General features: G+C 43.1%; 1 protein-coding gene across 3 annotated transcripts in view; it reads right to left on the bottom strand.

Annotated features, from left to right (window-relative positions):
• The window catches only part of SGMS2 (sphingomyelin synthase 2), a 92,226-nt gene that overhangs the window by 42,097 nt on the left and 28,768 nt on the right, over positions 1-21,361 (bottom strand). Inside the window, exon 1 of one of the 3 annotated variants that reach the window (XM_040967055.1) lies at positions 17,048-17,363. The exons of the other annotated variants lie outside the window; for them this stretch is intronic. The gene's annotated coding sequence lies outside the window, so the exon portion shown is untranslated. Of the gene's footprint in view, positions 1-17,047; positions 17,364-21,361 lie in introns of those variants that run through there. 3 annotated transcript variants of the gene reach the window in all.

Raw genomic sequence — 21,361 nt, 5'->3', positions numbered from 1 at the left:
TTAGAAGGAGTGAAGGAGAATCCATCTCCAACCTGCTGGTTCAACCTCCAACGTCTGAAATAGCTATGGCAAAGCTAGGAGGGGGGAAACCCCATCCAGCTTTCCAGGCTGGTCGTTAGGGACTGGATTACCTGAACCATTACCTGTTGCTTTTCAGGATACACATCAACACTGAGCTGGGATTGGAAACAGAGCTGGGAAAATCCAGATACTCTGCTACAGGATATAAGAATCTCATTCAGAGTTTTAACTGCTATGCCCAATGTCTGCCCACCAGATACTTCAAATACATGTCATTTTATTTATCAATTTAGAGTACCACTTAGAAAAAGATTAGCATTTTTAGACAAATCTTTATAGTTGGTTAAAGAAAAAGATAGCACAGACTTACATTGTACGTTGACCAGCATTTCTAAATAATATAAACTTAACTGCAAATGGACTTTAGTGATAACTCTGAGAGGCACTCCCTCAATCTCTTTCTTCCTCGTAACTTTATAGCTGACTACTTCCTTGGGAACCACCACCACCTCTCAGGGGGCCCACCCTGCCCTGACACAGCAGAGACTTGCTGTTGCTTCCGGAGGAAGAAAGATTCTAATGTCCTGGACTGTGGATCTCCATGTGGCATTGCTCCTTACAGCCTGCTTCCTCACTACACAACCTCCTGGGGCACTGCTGAGTCAACACACAGGCACAGAGGAGGGAACTCAGAAAGTTTCAGAAGGAAAACAGAACTTACAAGATTATTTGGGCACAAAAGAGATTTGAAAGTCATGCATAATTGTTTCATAACAAGGAGGTTCTGTGAACTCATTGAACATCCTTGGTATTCCCAACAGGATTCTCTAATATCCTGATCTCACTTCAAAAACAAACAAAAAAATTCAAGGGAAGTTAGAAGTCTTAAGCACTCAGGCTGGGATTAATGCCATTGTGTCACTGGCGTTCTCTCCTAAATTTTGCTTTCACACATTTGTGTCAGTTCAGTACAGGGTTTTATAGTCAGTTGCCCATGCAGGTTTGTCTCCTATGCTGGTTATGAGTTGCAAGGACAGACCATATCTTACTTGTGTCAATATCACTGGTCACCTGTAACATGCCTGGCATCCAGGCACTAACTGGCAGCTGAGAGACACTGTTTGAACTCATGCTTTCCCAAAGTACTTTAGGTACCATTCTTCTAAATGAATCAGTAATAAGTCTGCAAAATTATGATTTTCATTTATGACAAAAGGTCCCCAAATTTCATCCAGCTTATTGTGGATTATCTTGTATGACAATTTTTCCCCACAATATAATCTTGTATAAAAAGGGAATGATATGGGTCTGGCATTGTGGTGCTGTAGGGTAAGCAATGCCATCATTCCGTGTGAGTGATTTGAGTCCCAACTGCTCTGCTTCTGACCCCGCTCCTTGCTAATGTGCCTGGGAGGGAAGTGGAAGATGGCCCAGATGTTTGAACCCCTGTAAACCACTTGGAAGACGTGGATGGAGTGCTGGGATCCTAACTTCTGATTGTCATCTGGAAAGTGAATCAAAGAAAAAAAAATGTGCTCTTACTGCCTTTCAAGCAGTAAATAGGTACATCTTTAAAAAAATGGAAGGAGATTATATAACAAAAGCTGTAAGAAAACAACCAAGGGAGGGCAGCATTGTTACGTAGCAGGCTAAGCCACTACGTTGAACACCAGCATCCAGTATACGGTATAGAATCCAGCTCACTGGTGACGCACCTGGGAAAGCAGCAGCAGATCACCTTAGTATTTGGCTCCTGGCATCCTTGCAGAAAACCCAGCTGGGATTCCAGGCTTTTTCCTGGCTTTGGCCTACCCCAGCCCCGGCTCTTATGGCTATTTGGGGAATGAACCAGCAGATGGAAAATCTGTCTATCCTTAATTTCTCTGCTTTCCACATAAATACTTTTTTTTTTTAAGATTTATTTATTTATTGGAAAGTCAGATATACAGAGAGGAGGAGAGACAGAGAGGAAGATCTTCCGTTCAATGATTCACTCCCCAAGTGAGTGCAACGGCCGATGCTGTGCAGATCCAAAGCCAGGATCCAGGAACTTCTTCCAGCTATTCTATGCGGGTGCAGGGTCCCAAAGCCTTGGGCTGTCCTCGACTGCTTTCCCAGGCCACAAGCAGGGAGCTGGATGGGAAGCGGAACTGCCAGATTAGAACCAGCGCCCATGTGGATCCTGGCATGTTCAAGGCAAGGACTTTAGCCTCTAGGCCACATCGCCGGGCCCCACATAAACACTTCTAAAACCTAAGCAGTACAGTAAAATGAAACCTGGTATCCAGCTTGAGAACACTACAGAGCCTTTGAAAAGCCCAAGGCAACTTTCCAACATTGCGATTCTGATGTAATTTTCCAATACAGAATCTTCAAAATAATGAATGCTGAAAATTGTAAAGTCGAGATAGCCAAGACGTGATGGGAGCAGGACTGAACCCAAGTCTATGCTCTTGGCTACAACACTATGCTACAACTTAACTGGGATTATGCATTTTGCTCCCCAAGGGTATTGGACTTTTTCCCCATGAGTAATGGATTTCCTTTCATGAGTCCTTCAGAGGAAAGAGGTGCACCTTCTCTCCCTCCACCCTTCCTCCTGACAGTTGCACCAAGGCTAACCGTCTTGTTTGCCCTGGGAGGTGACATCCTTCTAACACTAGTCAGCCCCACCCACCCCTTAACACACAGCCATCAGCTCTGGGTCATGTGACCCAGTTCCTGTGTGAATGTTTATCCTGATCTCCAGTGGCTTATGAGAGGGGTACTTCCTGGAAACACTGGGGTTGGCCATTTCACTGAAGTGAGGTGTTCAGAGCAGCTGAGTCACTCCTGTTGCTTAGTAACCTGTTTGTGTTTGGTAGGATGCAGGCAGCTGGGGTGCAGGTACCTCACAAGCAGGACAGACATTTATTCAGCACCACCTCCTCTCTACACCTGACTGCTGATTTCATACTTAACCTTGACAGGGTCCTTTCCCACCTTCTCACTGTCTGAAGCAGCTCCTCCAATTCTTTTGACATTCAGAAGACATTATGCTGAGCCTTCAATCAACAGATCCCTAGTCTCTGAAGTGCAGTTTATATTGCTTTTCCTAATGAATTCTCTGTACATAAGAGGAAACTGGAATAATATGGTGTCATGGAAGTTATGTGTCATCCCTGGAAGAATGAGCTGTCATGAAATCACAGTTAACATACTCTGAAACAGTATGAGTTACTAACTCTGACCTCACAGTCAAGGAAGAATGTTATTTCAGGCCAAAGAAAAAAAAGGCCAAGTGTGCAACTCATTTGGTATGCCACCTACCAGACTGCCCCCCCACAAAGTTATATATACACTTTGCATGTATGTGTATAAAAGAAAAATTGGATGATCACAATACTAGTAACTTCAAAATCAAGGAGATTCATCTTCAAATAGTACAATGAGTATAATTATCACAACTAACCTAAAGTCACTTTGCTAATTGAACTTTTGTCCTCAAATTTGTTTTCAAAAATATATCTATTTAATTGAAAGCAACGAGAGGCAAGGAGGAAGAAAGGGAGAGAGAAAACGAGGGAGGAAAGAGAAAGGGACAGAGATTACTCTCCCCACTGCTGCTTCATTCCCCAAACGCCCCCTAACAACAGAGCTGAGCCAAGCCAAAGCCAGAAGCCTGGAGCTCAACTCGGCTTTCTTACATGAGACCTACATACCTGGGCTGTGATCTGCTGCCTCCCGAGCTGTGCATCAGCATGAAGTTGGAATAACAGGCGGAGTAGCTGGGACTTAAACCCAGGCACTGTGATCTGAATTTTGGCATCCCAAGTTGTGATTCTGAAGGTGTAAGTTAGCATTGTGTCTGTGTCACTTTTCTGAAAGCTAATTCTCTTGGTTTTTATTCTATATCAATTTTCCATTACTGTTATTCCCCTAACATACTAGGCCTCAACTGTCTTTTCACCCATTTCTTATATTAAATATTCTAAGGTAGAAAATCAATAAAAAAAGACCAAAATCAATTTTTTTTTAAAGATTTATTTTTATTATTTTTTTTTATTGGAATGGCGGATATACAGAGAGGAGAGACAGAGAGGAAGATCTTCCATCCGATGATTCACTCCCCAAGTGAGCCGCAACGGGTCGATACTATGCCGATCCGAAGCCAGGAGCCTCTTCCGGGTCTCCCACGCGGGTGCAGGGTCCCAAAGCTTTGGGCCGTCCTCGACTGCTTTCCCAGGCCACAGGCAGGGAGCTGGAAGGGAAGCGGGGCTGCCGGGATTAGAACCGGCGCCCATATGGGATCCCGGGCGTGCAAGGCGAGGACTTAACCACTTGCGCCACCGCGCCGGGCCCCAAAATCAATTTTTAGAGAACACATTCACACATCAGACATTGTTTTTTGTTCTTTTCAGAGTTTGTGCCTACCAGAGACATAAGAAAGTAAGATGTAACAGTGACCTGAAATGTTACCTTTTATTAAGGAGGCCTTGAATATCTCAATTTCTTTAATACTTATGGATTGACTAATAAAGTAATTTAGAAACCTTGCTTCTTTCTTCTCATCAATTAATATTCATCCTCTTATGTTAGCTTCTTGTATGTCTGATCCTAACAAGTAGTATTAAAAGTCAAATAGGTAATACAAGTTCTCTTTGTGTTTGGTAGCTATAAAAACGGTATAAAAGTTTATGTAGCGGGCCTGGTGTGATAGCTTAGCAGTTAAATCCTGCCCCATGCACCTGCTATGCACCGGGATCCCATATGGACATCAGTTCATGTCCTGGCTGCTCAACTTCTCATCCAACTCCCTGAAAGTTGACTGGGAAAGTAGGAGAGGATGGCCCGAAGCCTTGGGATCCTGCACCCATGTGGGAGACTGAGAGGAGGCTCCTGGCTTCAAATTGGCTCAGCTTTGGCCATTGCAGCCATTTAGGGAGCGAACCAGTGGATGGAAGATCTTCCTTCTTGTTTCTCCTTTTCTCTGTTTATTTGCCTTTCCAAGTCAAGAAAAAGTAATGCTTTCCTACCAATTAAAAAAGTTTGTGTAGCAAAGATTTTAATCTTAAACATATTTTGGAACATTATTTTCTCTATTTCTGTAAACTATTTCTGTTTTTGAAAGGCATGCTTGGGATGAAGAAATCTCTCTTGTCTAAAAAATTCTTGGATTTCATTAAACTTCATAGAAGATTCAAGAAAGTGTCCTCTCATTATCTAAAACTGGCTAATTGTAGGTTTTAAATACATATGATAAGAAGAATGGAGGTGAATTGCTCCATAAAACATGTTTATATTAAAATCTTTATCCACTGGCTCACTGCCAAATGGTCAAAACGGCCAGGGTTGGGCAAGGAAAAAGCCAGGAACTAGAAGCCAGAGGCTTCCTCTGTGTCTCCCCTGTGGGTGCAGGGGTGCAGGGACCCAGCCCAAACACTTGGCAATGTGTGCTTGCTTTCCCAGATGTATTAAGCAAGGAGGTAGATCAGAAGTGGAGCAGCTGGGACTTGAACCTGAGCCTATATGGGATACGGGAGATTGTAGCTGGTGACAAAAATCAAAGCGCCAGCCCCTATTCTGAAACATTTCAAAGTCCTTAATTTGGTCTAGAAGAGGATTTGCCAGTTGGGGATTGATGGTTTGCAAGCAGATCTCTGACGCTCTGGAACGTGATTTGGCTCACATAGGTAACTAGGCACGGAAGGCTTATGCTTCTTAAGAATCTCAGAATGGGGTCTGGGTCTTGGGCAGTGATGTTGCTAATCGCCTCTTTAATACAAATGTCAGTAGACAAAAGAGCAATCATTTCCCATGACATACCTGAAGATTTCTGATAGTGAAACGTAAGCTTTAGCCACATCTGTGACCTGTCTTATCTCTTGAAAACAGACTTCACCTTCCTTACAGTATTCAAATGCCTGAGATGGCCGGGTGAACAAGACAGGCCTTGCCCATGGCCACACAGAGCTGGTGATCCGGTTGGGGAAGCACTCCAGGAGAGAAGTGTTTGTATAATTAAAAGGTCAAGACTGTTTGTGCACATGGCCAAGGCACACAGCCTAGCCTGGGGAGGTCAGGAAAGGCTTCTTGGAAGAGAGGCTTTCTGCACACAGATCTGCCGGATGTGGAGCAGTCAGGCGAGGGAGACTCAGCTGGTAAAGGCAGACGGAAGGTCTATAGGGCCAGGGCCTGGATGTGTAGAACAGGGAGGTCAGTTGGGCTGAAATGGATGGGAGCAGGATATTCAGGAGGACCTTAACAGGTCTTATCAGGATACGTGCATTTTACCCCCTAAGGGAATGGCACTGGGAAATGACATGCTCAGCTGATATTTTTCATTATTTAAAATTTTAATTGTAAAGGTATACAGAGAGAAGGAGAGACAGAGAGAAACTTCTCCTCTGCTGGTTCACTCCCCAGGTGGCTGCAACAGCCAGAGTTGAGCTAATCTGAGCCAAGAGGCAGGAGCTTCCTTTGGGTTTCCCATGTGGGTGCAGGGTCCCAGGGCTTTGGGCTATTCTCTACTGATTTCCCAGCTCACAAGACAGAAGCTAAAAGGGAAGTGGAGCAGCTGGAACATGAGATAGCACCCAAATGGAATCCTGGCTCATGCAAGGCAAGGATTTAGCCACTAGGTTTTTGCACTGGGCCCTTAGCTGTGCCATTTCTAAGAATCTCACTAAGGATTCCTGACACTCAGAGAGCAGCGAGATGAACATTCCTTGGCCGGCCATCATCCCTGCATCTGAGACACCATGTAGGAGAGTCTTCAGGTCCCAGTTTTCTTTAGCACAGATAAGATGTCACTAGGTGAGTCAGGCAGCACAGGTGCCAGGAGTGCAGCCTCTGAGGAAAGAGACAACCTGGAGACAAATTCTCATTCCCCAAGGGGTCAGCAGATCACATAACACTGAGTCACTGGTTTAAGTAAGCCCTTCACACTCAAAATGGAGTTGACAGTAGCTACCACATAAAGCTGCTATGAAAAGTGAATGAAATACTGCAGAAAGCATTGAGAACAGAGTCTGTCACCATGCCAGTTAATCCATTATCATCAAAAACAAACTGGTCAGCACTGAGCAGGCAGAACCCTTTACTTGAGACTGTCCCAATGCTCTTTTTTTTCCTACAAAGATTTATCTATTTTTATTAGAAAGGTAGATCAAATTTATGGAGAGAAAGAGAAAGATTTCCCATCTGCTGATTTCTCAAATGGCCACAACATCCAGAGCTGAGTTGATCCAAGGCCAGGACCTTCTTTCAAGTCTCCCATGTGGTTACAGGATCCCAAGGCCTTGGATCATCCTCTACTGCTTTTCCAGACTGCAAGCAGGGAGCTGTGTAGAAATTGGAGCAGCTGGGACACGAACCAGTGCCCACATGGGATCCTGGAACATGCCAGGCCAGGAGTTGGCCATTGAGCTATCGCACTGGTCTCATATCTGATGCTTTTCAGTCATATACAGTTATCTTTAGATGCCATCAAATTTTTAATTAGGAAAAGCAGCTGAAACAAATATTTTTAACCCTTTTATCAAGTTTCTACTTACATATTTTTTAATGGGATGCTAATATAACACAATTGTGCACAAATCAAGATTTCAACCTTTTGGTCAATATCATATTTGGACAATTATGTGCTCCCTCCACACAAGCACATGGCCCAAATGACCAAAATGTGTCCCCAAAGGAAAATTTCTAGCATGACTCTTTAGTAAATCAGCTTCAAAATCAAAATATACTTTAGAAATCAAACAGCTTAATTAAAATATGTGCTTCTGCATCTCCAGGAAATGGAGCAAATCACTTTATCTTATGAATGTAGAGACTACCATGTCCAGATGTGGGGATACACTGCAATATGCATCCTTGCTTCCAAATCAAAGGTGGACTCCCAATGAAATTGTTGGAAATGTGTGGACAGTAGGATACTGAACTGTCTGACATTGTCTGTACCAGCAATGTTGGGGCACACTTAAACAGACTGATGGAATCATGATTCCTTATAAATTTGTTAGATGGTAAAATGTCGTTCTGGTATCTGAAAGACTGCATACTTTACAGAAAATATAGACAACAATTTGAGACATGAACACAAAGGCCAATTCACTACATGTAGAAATAATGTGCGTCACTTGCCATCCATATTATAGAGAAAAGATTAAAGTCTATGTAGAACTCACTGGATGGGATTCCCACGGCTCCTCTATCGGATGACTCACCAGCAGAAGGCCTCTCAGCACTGACCACATAATAGTGATCAGGGCTATGATTTATGACCACAACAAGATTCCAGGCCAAGTTGAGGAAAGGTGCAGGGGCCGAAGTGCAGAAAGATCAGGCCCCAGCGTTCACAGTCCTCTCCTAGTGAAATCCACAGGTCATGCACAGTTAACTCCCCCAGTCACAGGTGCTAAGAGCTGTCTATCAAGGATGCATTCTCTCAACTTTTCACTAGGACTGGCCAAGTTGGCACCTGCTGTTGGACATGCTGGGCTTCAATCTCCCAATGGGAAGCAGGTATACAATATTAACCACATAGTTTTTGCACATACTCTTAGCGCAATGTAAGCCCTTCTTACAAGGGAACACTTCCCAAAGCTAAGTTCTCAGATGGCCAGCCAAGGGCAAGAAGCCCTTTCTCTGGATAACAGGCTCAGGCCTGCTGTGTCAACTCAATTTAGCACACTGACCCAATTCAACTGGCTATCACAAAGGACACTAAGCGTGAACAGTGTCATCTTCCGTAACAAACCAATGAAGTATATCACATGTATGAGACACAATCTTAACCTGCATTTCCAGGATTTGATGCATTTTAAATGCAGACACTGTCTTCAGTTATAGAGCAGAAAGTAAGGTGGCTATGGGTAGGCATTTGCTACAAATTGCCCTCTAGCAACAGGTGTAATAACATGCTGAGTGTGAGTCCTGTTACCTTTTCCAGTCATTTGCTTTTTAAAATGCCACTGAAAACTCGGAATAAATGTTACTCTAAATTGAAGTTTCTCAGAAAACCCATTAATCTATCAGGATAAAAAAAAATAAACATAAACACATAAACAAAAACACAAACTCAGGCACTGGTTACAGATACTCCCTCAAGTTCACAGTAGGCAATTCAATTATACCTGTCACAACTACACATTATTATTGGCAACTCTACTTTAAAATATTTCCATGGACATGACAGCATCCAGGTAAAATGAACCCTGCACAGTTCTTCATTGCACCATGGTTTTAGAGCAAACAACTGGCCATAAACCAAATGTCCATCAAAAAGTCACTATTGGGCTTGGTGTGGTGGCTCAACTGGCTAATCTTCCTTATCCAGGCACCGGGATCCTATAGGGGAACCAGTTTGTGTCCCAGCTACTCTGTGTCCCATTCAGCTCCCTGCTTGTGGCCTGGGAAAGCAGTCGAGGATGGCACAAGGCCTTGGGAACACCCATGTAGGAGACTCAGAGGAGTGTCCTGTCTCCTGGCTTTGCATCAGCTCAAATCTGGGTGTTGCAGTCATTTGTGGAGTGAACCAGCAGATGGTAGATCTTTCTGTCTCTCCTCTCTGTAAGTCTGCCTTTAAATAAAACTAAATAAATCTTTTTTAAAAGGTCATTGCTTAAATTGTGGTGCATCCATTCAATAGACCATCCAGTCTGTAACTGCTTTCAAAAAGATGCCAAGGCATGGCATTATGGGATAGTGAGTTCAGCTGCCACTTGAGGTGCCACTTTGTTTCCCAGCTGCTCCATGTTCCATTTCAGCTTCCTGCTGGTGGCCAATGAGGGGCAGCAGGAGATGAGTGTTTGGGCCTCTGGAACCATATAGGAGATTCAGATGATGAAATTCCTGGCTCCTGGCTTCAGTCTGGACCATCCCTGGCTAGGGCAAACCAGCAGACAATGGATCTCTCTCTCTCTCTCTCCTTCTCTCTTACTCTTTCAAATAAATCTTTAAAACAGAATGAAAAATACATCAGAGAAGCTCTCTTACTATTGACTTGTTAAACTGTATTACATATATTATTAAGAGAAAATCCTCTTGCCAAAGAATAGAGCATGCTATCCTTTCCATTATGAAGACGACAGAGAGAAACTCATGCTCCCTTCTGCTTGCTCATACACACAGACATTTTGGATGCTGACAACAAAGACAGGGAGGGGATGGCGGAGGGCAGAATCTGCGAGTTTAAAAAAACAGAAAGAAAGAAAAAGAAACAGACAAAATTGGTGTTATTAAAAATTAATTCTTTATCAAGTCCAATTTAAGCAACCTAGCACCTTCTTTAAGGTTTGTTTCAATGAGCTTAGGAATTCAGCAATGATCAGAGGTGATTGCTTTTCTTCCTCTCACCATCACAAGTCCAACTCTGTTTCTGACAGTTTTTGCTCGTTCATCTGCCATCTTGAACCAGTCTCCCTAGAATCTGGGAAGGAATTAAGGTCTTTGTGCCTCTTCTCCTGTGTGTTTGCTGGGAATATTTCAGAACTTTTTAAATGGATTCATGAAAACAATGATTTTGCTTTTGGTCACTGCCTCAGTGTAACACAAAAAAGAGTACCCACCATGCAAAATGCATTCATATGTATTGATTAAATGAATTCTTTTCTTTCTCCAGCTTCAGTGGAACAGGCAACAACACATAAAAAAAACTAGTGATGTGGGAGGGCGGGGAGAGGAATATGCTGGTGGGCAATTTTCAGAAATCTTTCCCATTCCTAGTAAAGGTTCCATATAAGCATTCTAATTCAAGCAACATTCCTAGAATTCTGAATTTCACCAGAGACAAACAAGTATACAGAATGGTGTTGGAAAGCAATTTTTAACTACTTGCAATTTTTTATTCTTAACGAATTTATGATGGCTTGGTTATCTGAGGGCTGAAGTCCTTTCAGGCAAACACATCACTTATTAGGATGTAAAGACATGGTTATCCCACACATTCAACAAAGTTGTAAGGTGTCTAGAGCCATAGTGAGAAAAGAAGTCTTTTGCTTTAAAAATTCAACCATTGATTTTTATTTGAGGATAAGTTCATCCTTGAAGTGAAATTCAGGGCAGCACAGGCAGTGAATCAATACTCAATGTCAATGACAAAAGTCACCGCTTACTCAATGGGGATAGAGAAGGCTTAGCCGCCAGACTGGGTAAGCCCAGTTTAGCTAACTATTAAAACAGCAACTTTCCTAGTAATAACCTCCGTAATACACCAAACGGGTGATTACTGTAACAGACTGTTATTTGTCTGAATATGTTTTGTGCCCAATTTCAACCAGAAATGATTCTTCAGTGCAGATCAGTATCATCAAAAATAATCAACTCTTGGAAGAAACTCTGGAACAAATGTATGCCAAACAAAAATACAAACATTAGTTCCAACAAAAACCTGCATAAAAATGTTCATAGCAGCATTACTCATCAAGGCCAAAAAATGAAAACAAACAAACAAACAAACAAAAAGTCCACAAACTAATAACTCCGTAAGATGTGGTAAAGCTACAAATGTTATCAACCAATGATTGATACATGCTTCAACACTGGTGATCCTTGATAACTTCTAAGTCACAAAAGACCATAATTATGTGATTACATTTACACAAAAGGTAAATCCATGATGACAAACAGATGGTTGGTTGATGGGTGGTTGCTGGGGGCTGGTGAAAGAGGAATAAATGGTAGCAGTATGTGGCTTCTTCTAGTGAGGATGTAAATCAGATTGTGGTGATGGTTACATGCAATGAGCATATTGAAGACCACTGCACTGTCTGATTTTGAAGAATGAATTTCTTAAGATGGAAATTATATCCCGATAAAGCTGGTTAATAAGATTCTGGTTATGATGCTTACAACCAAATACCTTGGTCAACGCCTGGCTCCAATCCTGCTCCCAGCCTCCTGTTGATGCATGCCCTGGGAGGTGACAGTGGTGGCTCTCTGTCACCCAGTGGGAGATCCAGGTCGATTTCCTGTTTCAGCCTAGGTCTGCCCCAGCTGTTGCCTCATTTGAGGAGTGAACCAGCTAACAGGATCTCTCATCCTTCTCTCCTTCCTTTTGATTTCCCCCCAAATAAAACTTTTAAATAAAAGAACAAAAATGAAGGGGGTGGAGAGAGTATTATGGTTTATAGGGTTAAGCCACCGTCTGCAACAACAGCAGTCCATATGAGCATTGATTCATGTTCCACTTGGTCCACTTTCAACCCAGATCCCAGTCAATGCACCTGGGAAAGCAATGGAAGATGGTGCAGCAGTCCAAGGCCTTTTCTCACTCCCTCTGGAGCTCCACTTTTCAAATAAATAGATGAGTAAATATTTTAAAAAATGGATTTGAAATTCTGTGTAGAGATGAAATAAGCATCAAAAGTGCTACAAACCAGACAGCCCATAGCATGCAGAAAATACTTTTGTTTTAAACTTCAAATACCATACATACCTCTTCATGGGTTATGTATGCTCCTTGGGAAAGGACCACCCATTTCTAGAGGATATTCTTCTCATTTCACACAGAACTTGGGCTCTAGTTCCTCTCTCCTGACTCTGCCCAACATCCCTCCTTCCCTGACAAGGCCTCCGCTGCTGCTATGTTCACCTTGGACTGTCGGCATCTCTTCCTGACCCCTCTTTCCCAGCCTCTCCTTTCAAGTAAGGCACTGTCCTACCTGAAACACTTCAGAGTTCCCTGTACTTAACAGATTCACAGAGCACCAACATATCATATATTTAATTTCTCACACAGAAAGTTCAATTCCAACTAAAGCAGGTGTTCTTGGACAATTATCGTTGCTTGCAATGTGACATTAGTGATATTAACATTTACAGGTGTTATATAATATATATTGATATTCTGATTGAAGATATTGATATAATCATTATAACAAAAGGATATATTAATGATATAAGATAATGATACAACGGTATTAATAACATTAACATTGATAGATGCTATTCAATCACATAGTTAAACACAGTGTGTTTCATTGAGTCCAAGTTAAATATGTTCTCGTCTAAAGGAGCATAGCTTTGAGGGGGGAAGAATGGAATGCAAGCAAATGGCAACTCCTTAAAAACTTTCTGCACACTCGCCATGTGACAGTGAGGAAGGACCCAGTGCAGAGCCTCCCAGAGGCTCACATGCAGTATGCATCCCACAGATAATGAGAACTTCAAAGAGTTCAAGGAATATGCATATTATGGATGCTATACGAGTGGCTTTCAAAAATTTTTTTGCAAGAAAACAAGTATATTTAATTCAATTTTTCTTTTTGAAGATTAACTAATTAATTAGAAAGGCAGATCTACAGAGAGGAGAGATGGGCAGAAAGATCTTCTGTTTGCTGGCTCACTCCCCAAATGGCTGCAACAGCTGGAGCTGAGTGGATCCGAAACCAGAAGGCTGGAGCTTCTTCTGGAGTCCCCATACAGGTACAGGGTCCCAAGGCTTTGGACTATCCTCTACTGTTTTCCCAGGCCACAAGTAGGGAATTGGATAGGAAGTAGAGCAGCCAGGACACGAACTAGCACCTACATGGAATCACTACACATGCAAGGCAAGAACTTCAGCCACTGAGCGCCCATGCTGGGCCCTATTTAATTCAATTTTTCTTGAAGCTTCCTGAAGTATCTCCATATAACCTCACGAAGGAATAAATGATAAAATTCACAACAAAATACAGTATAGAAGGAGTAGTGTAGGATTAGAGAAAGGAGTTCTCCATTTCAAGAGAGAAAAAATGGGAAAAGGAGAGGTCTTTCCTTGTGTGTACTTGCAAGTACAGGGCCCAGTACAGTCCATCGCCCCAATCAGCTGGAGGTTGCAATTGTTGAGTCAGTTCTGTTTCCAGCCCTGTCTCCCACTGGAACCAATGGGTGTTGCATTCCAGTTTGATTCTGCCCTAACCCTAACCTTGGATTAAATCCTGCTCCATTTACTCCCAGCGGCAGATTACGGTGGAGGCAGCAAAGCCCATAGGGACTCCCCAGTTAGCCCTGCTGTGACTTTCTTAATCCTCTCGCCTGTGCCTCTAGCTACAAACAGGGACAATAACAGTGCTAAATACATAGAGTCCTTAGAAGATTTGAGGACTTTCACTAAAGAGTTCAGAATAGCCCCTGGCAAGAAGTAAGCTTTACACAAATCTGTTAAATGACTGAGGGAGATAGAGACCTGGAGGTACTGCAGTGTGAAGTTTAATCCTTACAAAAGGATTAAAACTGGGCTGTATACTTGGCTCTCAATGCTTTTGTAACCACCACAAAGGAAGCTAGGGAGTAAGGGAGGATAAAAACGATTTTCCAAACTTGAGGGGAGGGAAGGAGACAACATGTGTTGTCAAGGGAAATAACTGGGAAATATATTTTGTTACCAAAGAGAAAAGAAATCTCATCTCCCTATTTATTTGAAAGGTAAAATTACAGAGACAGGTGGAGGAAAGAAAAGGAGAGGAATGGAGGGAGGGAGTAGAGAGAGAAGAGAAGGAGGGAGGAGAGAGAAAGATCTTTCATGCACGGGTTTACATCTCAAGTGGCTGCAACAAGCAAAGCTGAGCTAAGCTGAAGCCCGGAGCTTCATCCAGGTTTCCCACGCAGGTGGCAAGGACCCAGGAACTTGGATTAGCTTCCACTGCTATTCCAGGGCACCAGCACAGTACTGGATGGGAAGTGGAGTAGCTGGGAGTTAACAAGGTATCTATATGGGATGCCAGCATTGCAATCAGTGCTTTAAACCACTGCGCCACAGTACTGGCTCCAGAAAAGAAGTCTGAACAGTTTACATAACTCTACTCACTGTGGGTCTGTACACAAGGGGCAATGTCATGTGTTTTTCAAGTTTCTCTCAATAAAGTCCAAGGTCTACTTCTTTGGGTTTCTTGTGCAGGAAGCCAACAAATGCACCGCTCTCAAGGTCTGGCTCCTATTAGGGACCAGAACCCACCCCCATGCCAGTCCAGCTGTTAGCTACCCTTCACTCTGCTATGCTCCCATCATCAGAGCTGAGGAGGAGTCTGTTCTAAATGTGTGCAATACATTCCCCAACATCAGAAAATGGTTGCAATGCAGTCACAGAAAAGCACCAAGTGACCTGATGCATTGAAAGGTGACTTTCTCCAGAGCATCTGTTCCCGAGTTTACTGGATCCGGCCATCACTGGCCCAAGAACAGCTGTTGTCCTCTCCAGCTGTGCAGCACCTTGGAGAGACACTCTTATTCATCAGTCATCTCAGGCTCTGCCTGACCACGAAAGCAACATTTCCATAAGACAAAAGCTGCTGTGGTTGAGACACAGTCACTGCAGATTGGACAGCAGATGCATTCTCTTGGAAAGACTGCTTATTAGAGAACACACCTTGGCTTTAAGAGGTCCTGGGCTCCAATGGAGAGCATGAGTTGGGATGGGGACAGACCAGAACAGGTCGGGCTACAACACCTGTGGGCTTCATGCAAGCCAGATGAGGGAAAAGCTAGGCTTGGTAGACTGTCCCTACTGGTGCAAACATACAGCAGAATGGGTTGGTTGGGCTTTGTCACAGCATCAGCTGGCAGATGCTGGCAGCAGAGGCTAATTCTATGAAGTTAAACTGCAGAACCAATTGGAAAGTGCACAATCCGGGAGTGGGCCCAGGAGGGAAATAGTGGGCACCTCCCTCTTGGGTTTTCACTCCCACTGAAGAGCATGAAAACCAGGACTGGGGCAGATCTGGCTGAACAGAACGGCACCCACCAGCATGTTTGTGGGCTGGATAGTGGGTCTCTTGGGTTGAACTAGGCGTCAATGCCCATTGACATGTATGAGAGTTAAATGGAATGTGAGACAGACTGGACTAGTCTGTTGTACATACTAGCAAGCACTGGAACTAGAGCAGGGGGTGGGCCTGGTGGGGGTTACTGTGGGTCACTCCAACTAGGCTGCAGCTCCCATGGGTATATGTGTGAGAGACAGGACTGGAAACAGAACCGACCCAGCAACTGTAACCACCAGCTGATTGCGGCAATGGACTATACCGGGCCCTGTACTTCCAAGTACACACAAGAATCTGGTCTGGGATCACTTCAGACAAAATTTCTTTGGGGATCTCCCCAATCGAACTGCCGGACTCAGAACCTTAACCATGAAGAGAAGTGCAGGTTCCAAGGTCTGCCATGGCATGCAAGTGTCAAAGCCGAGCTTTCTCAGAGGCTCAGACGGAGCAGTGGAGAGCATAACCAGGTGCACATGGAGGATATGGTAGTCTATCAGAATCTGCAGAGGATACCTGACACCACAACAGAGGACAGAACAAATCAATCAACTACCCCAGCCATATGTTGGCAGTGAAAAACTGGGCAAACGGAGACTCTAAGGTGGACTATGTCAATCAATGGATTTTGCAGTGACTTCATCGTGCTTGGGATGGCAAGATTGGCAGCAATTCAGAACTGTTGAACTATCAAAACCACTTGAGCAGGACCCTCGGAGCATGCCTCATGTCAGGCACCTGAGATGGGCGGGAGACTAGGTGGGGCTTCTCCTTCTATCTCCCCCTTTACCCCAGATACAGAAAAATATGTGGAAATAATAGTCTTACCCACTTTCCTATAGCCCTTGAACCTTTGTGGCCTAATTAACTATGTAAAGATTGTCAAAAAAATTTTAAGAAAACAAAAAGAAGTCCTGGGCTCCTTTAGCCATCCCACCTTGGGCAGACCTGGTGCAGGTGCAGCCCTGTGAAAACACTCAGCTGCCAATCTGCCCATTTATCTTGCAAAGCAGGCTGCTCTCAAGGGTAATTATTGAAGAACTTCAATGCAAACCAAAGGGTGTTAACCGGCCCCTTCCCAATGTGTGATGGCCAAATTAGTGTATTTTTTATTTCCATCGCCATGAACGATGATCAATTCTTTGCATGGTGATACTCAAAACACCATCTTATAGCTACTTTGAAATACATAGTAAACTGTTAACTACAGGAAATGGTTTACAAGTAGTATCAACAGTAGCAGTTTTTTTTTTTTTCATTTTAGTACAGATGGGGTATTACAAAAGAAAGCACAAATAGACACATACCCTTGTAGTCCAGAGGCACTGAGTGGACAGCGGCATTTAGAGTTTATCCTTGCACATCCTTGGATGATCTTGCCTTCTACTGTGAAGCCTTGTCTGTTGCTTCCCTTGCATGTCTTCCACCTCACCCTGTACTGCTTCTTCTTCCATCACAACCTGGCAACTCCTACTTCTTTCATCAGGTCTTGGTAAAACATTCCTTGTCTTACACCTGCCTGACTGCAACCTCTGTGAGGGAAGGGAACACATCATGAGGTTTTCTTCTTGGCCTGAGGCTGACAGGGACTCTACGGTTGCAAACATGTATCCCCTGGCTGGCTGGCTGCTCTGTGTGAGATAAGCCACACACCCAGAGGATCCCACGTCACTCACTCCTGCCAGTGAGATAAGGAAGGCTGAAACAAGGCTGCTTACCACAGAGGAGGGAGGGCAACATTTTAACAACACACACCAGTGACCCACAAGTGTGTCATGGGGAGAGTTCTCCAAAGCTGGAGGTGTCCGGATCCACCAGAAAGGGAGAAAACAAGTGGGGAGAACCAACCACTAACTTAGACCGGCTTTTGGAGTAAAGTATTATTTGAAGAATTCAAATAGATTTCTAATTATAGACTCTTAAGTTTAAAATATCTTGAAAGGTTACTCTGTACTTCCCTCTGCCCAAGGTAGCACATTCAATGCCCTCCTTCCCTGCCCCCAGAGTCCTGTTTTTCCAAAGCTCAGGGAGGAATGTTGAATAACAGATGAAAACAAGTTCTGTGTGTCAGGATCTTGCTTTTTAAAGCTATTTCTTTTTTTTTTCCCCTCTTAATTTTCTGTATCACAATTCTGGTTCTTTCCTACATCAGACAAACTTATTATCATTGCATTTAATTCCCTAAAGTACTCCAGGTAAAAGCCAGAAGAAATAATACTTGTTACAATGGAAATTAGTTTTTAATTTTAATAAATGTTCCCAAACCTTTTGCAACAGATGAAGACAATCCATTACATCTTAACATTGGACATGAGAATGTTTTTACCTCTACTGGCGAGCAAAGAAACATAAATCAAAAAAGCAAGCCACCACTTATTAACATACCGTGACATCCAGGGCTGGCATCCGATGCAGTTAAGATGCCAATTGAGATGCTCACCCCTGAACAGCTATGTTCTACTCCCTCTCCCACCTTCCTGCCAATGTGTGACTGGGAGGCAGCGGAGGATGGCCTAAGCGCATGGCTTCCTGTCACTCATGCAGGAGACCTGGGTTGATTTCCACATTTCTGGCTTCCATCTGACCTAGCCCTGGAAGCTGGAGGCATATGAAGAATAAACCAGTGCATGGGAGGTCTCTCTACTGTCTTTGTAAGAAACATGTTATATAACAATTCTGGAAAGCAGCCTGCAATTTCATGGTTTTGTTGTTGTTGCTTGTTTATCCATTTTGTAGCTTTTATGTATTTGAAAGATAGAGGATCCCCCCCATCCACTGGTTTCTAATCAAATAAGCAAAACTAAATGAACAAAAATGGTTTAAAAACATGGAAGTTATCAATGTGCTTCCTAGGGCTATTGTAAAATATATTTCTTATAATTCGGAAATCTCCTAAGAAAAAGCAACAGGTTACCTCTAAGAATATTAACCATGACATTATGGCTAATAATGAAAAAAGCAAAACTCGTGTGTCTAACACTGAGAGGCTGCTTGGTAAACTGTGATGAGGTAGTGCTATATTCACGCAGGTTAAGTAGCTGCCTGAGGTGTTGGTAACACATGTGGCTGATACCTAGCTGTTCCAGCCCCAGCTTCTCTGCTTCTCATACGTCCCTCTGCTAATGTGCCTGGGAAAGAACAGAGGTCCCCATAATCCACATGGGAGACCCAAATGGAGTTCTGGGTTTCTGGCTTCAGTCTGGCTCAATCCTGCCCACTGTGGCTGTCTGGGGAGTGAACCAGCTCAAGAGCGCTGACTCTCCTTCTCTCTGTAAGTCTGCCCTTCAAAAGCTGATATTTATTTAAAAAGAAATAAGTTGTAGTAGATGGATACAATATTATAATCAAATATTCCTTTATTATGTTTAGTGGGAAATAAAAGAAGTTCATGATTTAATCGTAGGTACAAAATAACATGTGTATGATTCAATTTATTCTACTTTTAAAAAGCTGCATTTATAAACATAGATATGACTAAAAAGATCATGCAACACGCTACCAGGTGATAGAAAAACTCCACTTTTGCTTATCCAAACATAAAATTTTCTAAAACAAACATAGGTTGCTATTTTAATTGAACAATTAGAGACTACAGTCTCCCCAATTCCAAATATCAGCTACCATATTAATAGTCTAGGAAAAAAGTTTATTATGACAAGCACATAATCTATTTAATACCATTATTTACTAAGGATAAAAATAGTAGGCCTCATTTTTCTTTTCGGCCATTGTGTGTGTATATGTGTGTGTGTTTTAGCAAGATGTCATTTGTGGTAATGTGCCACCAGGGAGCCAAGCGGCCCACTTCTCTGACTAAACATAGCCTGATTGCACAGTTGATGGAATTACAGAAAATATACAGAGTTACTAAGATTCCTGCTCTTGCTTAAATAAAATTCTGTGTTTGAAAATAAAAAGGAAACTAAAAGTAAAAATGAAACAAGAAACTCAATTCATAGAATTCATAGAATTCAATTCACAGAATTAAGATGGAGGCCAATTTTAGGATGGAGATGGTATGAGATGGAGAAAGGAGGAAGACTGACTCCTCCCTACATCTGGAAGCACGATCATCAAAGGCGCAAGGCATCTGGGGCAAACATGCCAGGAGCAGGGTAAGAGAGAGAGCAGAATAGCTGTACTTGAGTAGTTCAGCCAGTGCTAGGCTTGCACTCATGACCTAGCTCAGGCAGTCTCATTTGCATTCCCAACTACTTACAACTCTTGGTTGGTAATTTCTTGGATTACCTGGTGAGTAATCTACTTTCTCTCTTTTGTTCTCTCTCCTCATCTTTGGTTGTTATGGCTCTTAAGCTTTCTAAGAGATTGTTTAGCCTCTCCACTAGTTTAACAGCACTTTGATTCTCTAATGAATGATCTGTAGTTGTCCTAACGTGGTTCAAAAAAAGAGTCCACCCACTTTTCCCATGTGTCACACCCATCTCGGACACCTGTACCCTGCAGGTTTGCCACATGCCTTCTGATTCACCTATCTCACACTCTGCATATAAACCTCTATCTCACAAAGCAAATCTTCCTTCAAGTTTGCTGGAAAGATAATGTGCAGAGATATCAAAATGGGAGCATGGAAATTACATTCTCAGGGCCCCCAAAAGGTGTTGGGCGTCCCCGTGGCAGAAAGAAAGCACCAAGAGTAACTGGAAAGGAGGAAGAAGAACGAGGAAGTAAAGTGAGGGACTTACAACTCAAAGTTTTTGCAAGTGTCTCTTGAGCAAGATAAAGCAGATAAAGCAAAGTCCTCAGACACCTGGGAGGATGAACACACGTGGGGTGCAGAGAACATCCAGACATCCATCAGAGGGCAGGCATTTGGCTCAGCCCTGTCCTCAGTGTCCTGAGGATGCCTGCATAGTACATTGGAGTCCCTGGATTCAACACCTAGCTTTGCTTCCAATTTTAGCTTCTGTTGAAGTTGCATCCTGGGAGGCAGCAGGTGATGGTTGAAGCACCTGAGTACCTGTCACCCACATGGAGACCTGGATTAGGTTTCAGCCTGGCCAAATCCTGGCCATTGTGAATGAGCAGATGAGAAGTAAATCCACAGATAGGAGATTGCTCTCTCTGTCTCAGTGCCTTCCAAATAAAATAGAAAGAATATATCACAACAAAAAGAAAGATGCTGGCCACATGGTCTTTGGTGGCACCTTGATGCCATGCATACTCCAAGGATGGGCAGTCACGAAATGGGATGTGATGCGGTAAACATGTCATGCAGTAGCTCTGCCATTATGCATGGCTGCACGGTATGCACCTCAGCTCTAGGAAGGCCAAGGGAAAGGAACCATGGTTGGTGATCAGGCTCCTCTTTGCTGACCTCTAGAGGTCCTGAGTGTCACCTTGATCTCCAAATGTGGCACCTTCAAGAAGATGAGGGCCAACACATTCAAATGGAACCCCAAGGTCCCCTCCGCCTTTATAAAATGGCTATTAAGTAATATGTGCAAAGTAAAGCACTGTTATTTTGATTTGGGCAAAAGCAAATAACCCCCAGTTTAAATCACATTTTTAAAAGATTTATTTATTTATTTTATTGGAAAGTCATGTATGCAGAGAGGAGGGAAGACAGAGAGGAAGATCTTCTGTCTGATGATTCACTCCCC

Source organism: Ochotona curzoniae, unplaced genomic scaffold, assembly GCF_017591425.1.
Source record: "Ochotona curzoniae isolate NIBS_2020 unplaced genomic scaffold, NIBS_Ocur_1.0 scaffold_4506, whole genome shotgun sequence".
Classification (NCBI taxonomy): Eukaryota; Metazoa; Chordata; class Mammalia; order Lagomorpha; family Ochotonidae; genus Ochotona; species Ochotona curzoniae.
The sequence above is the reverse complement of the archived record's forward strand: the minus strand, read 5'-3'. Positions and strand labels throughout refer to the sequence as shown.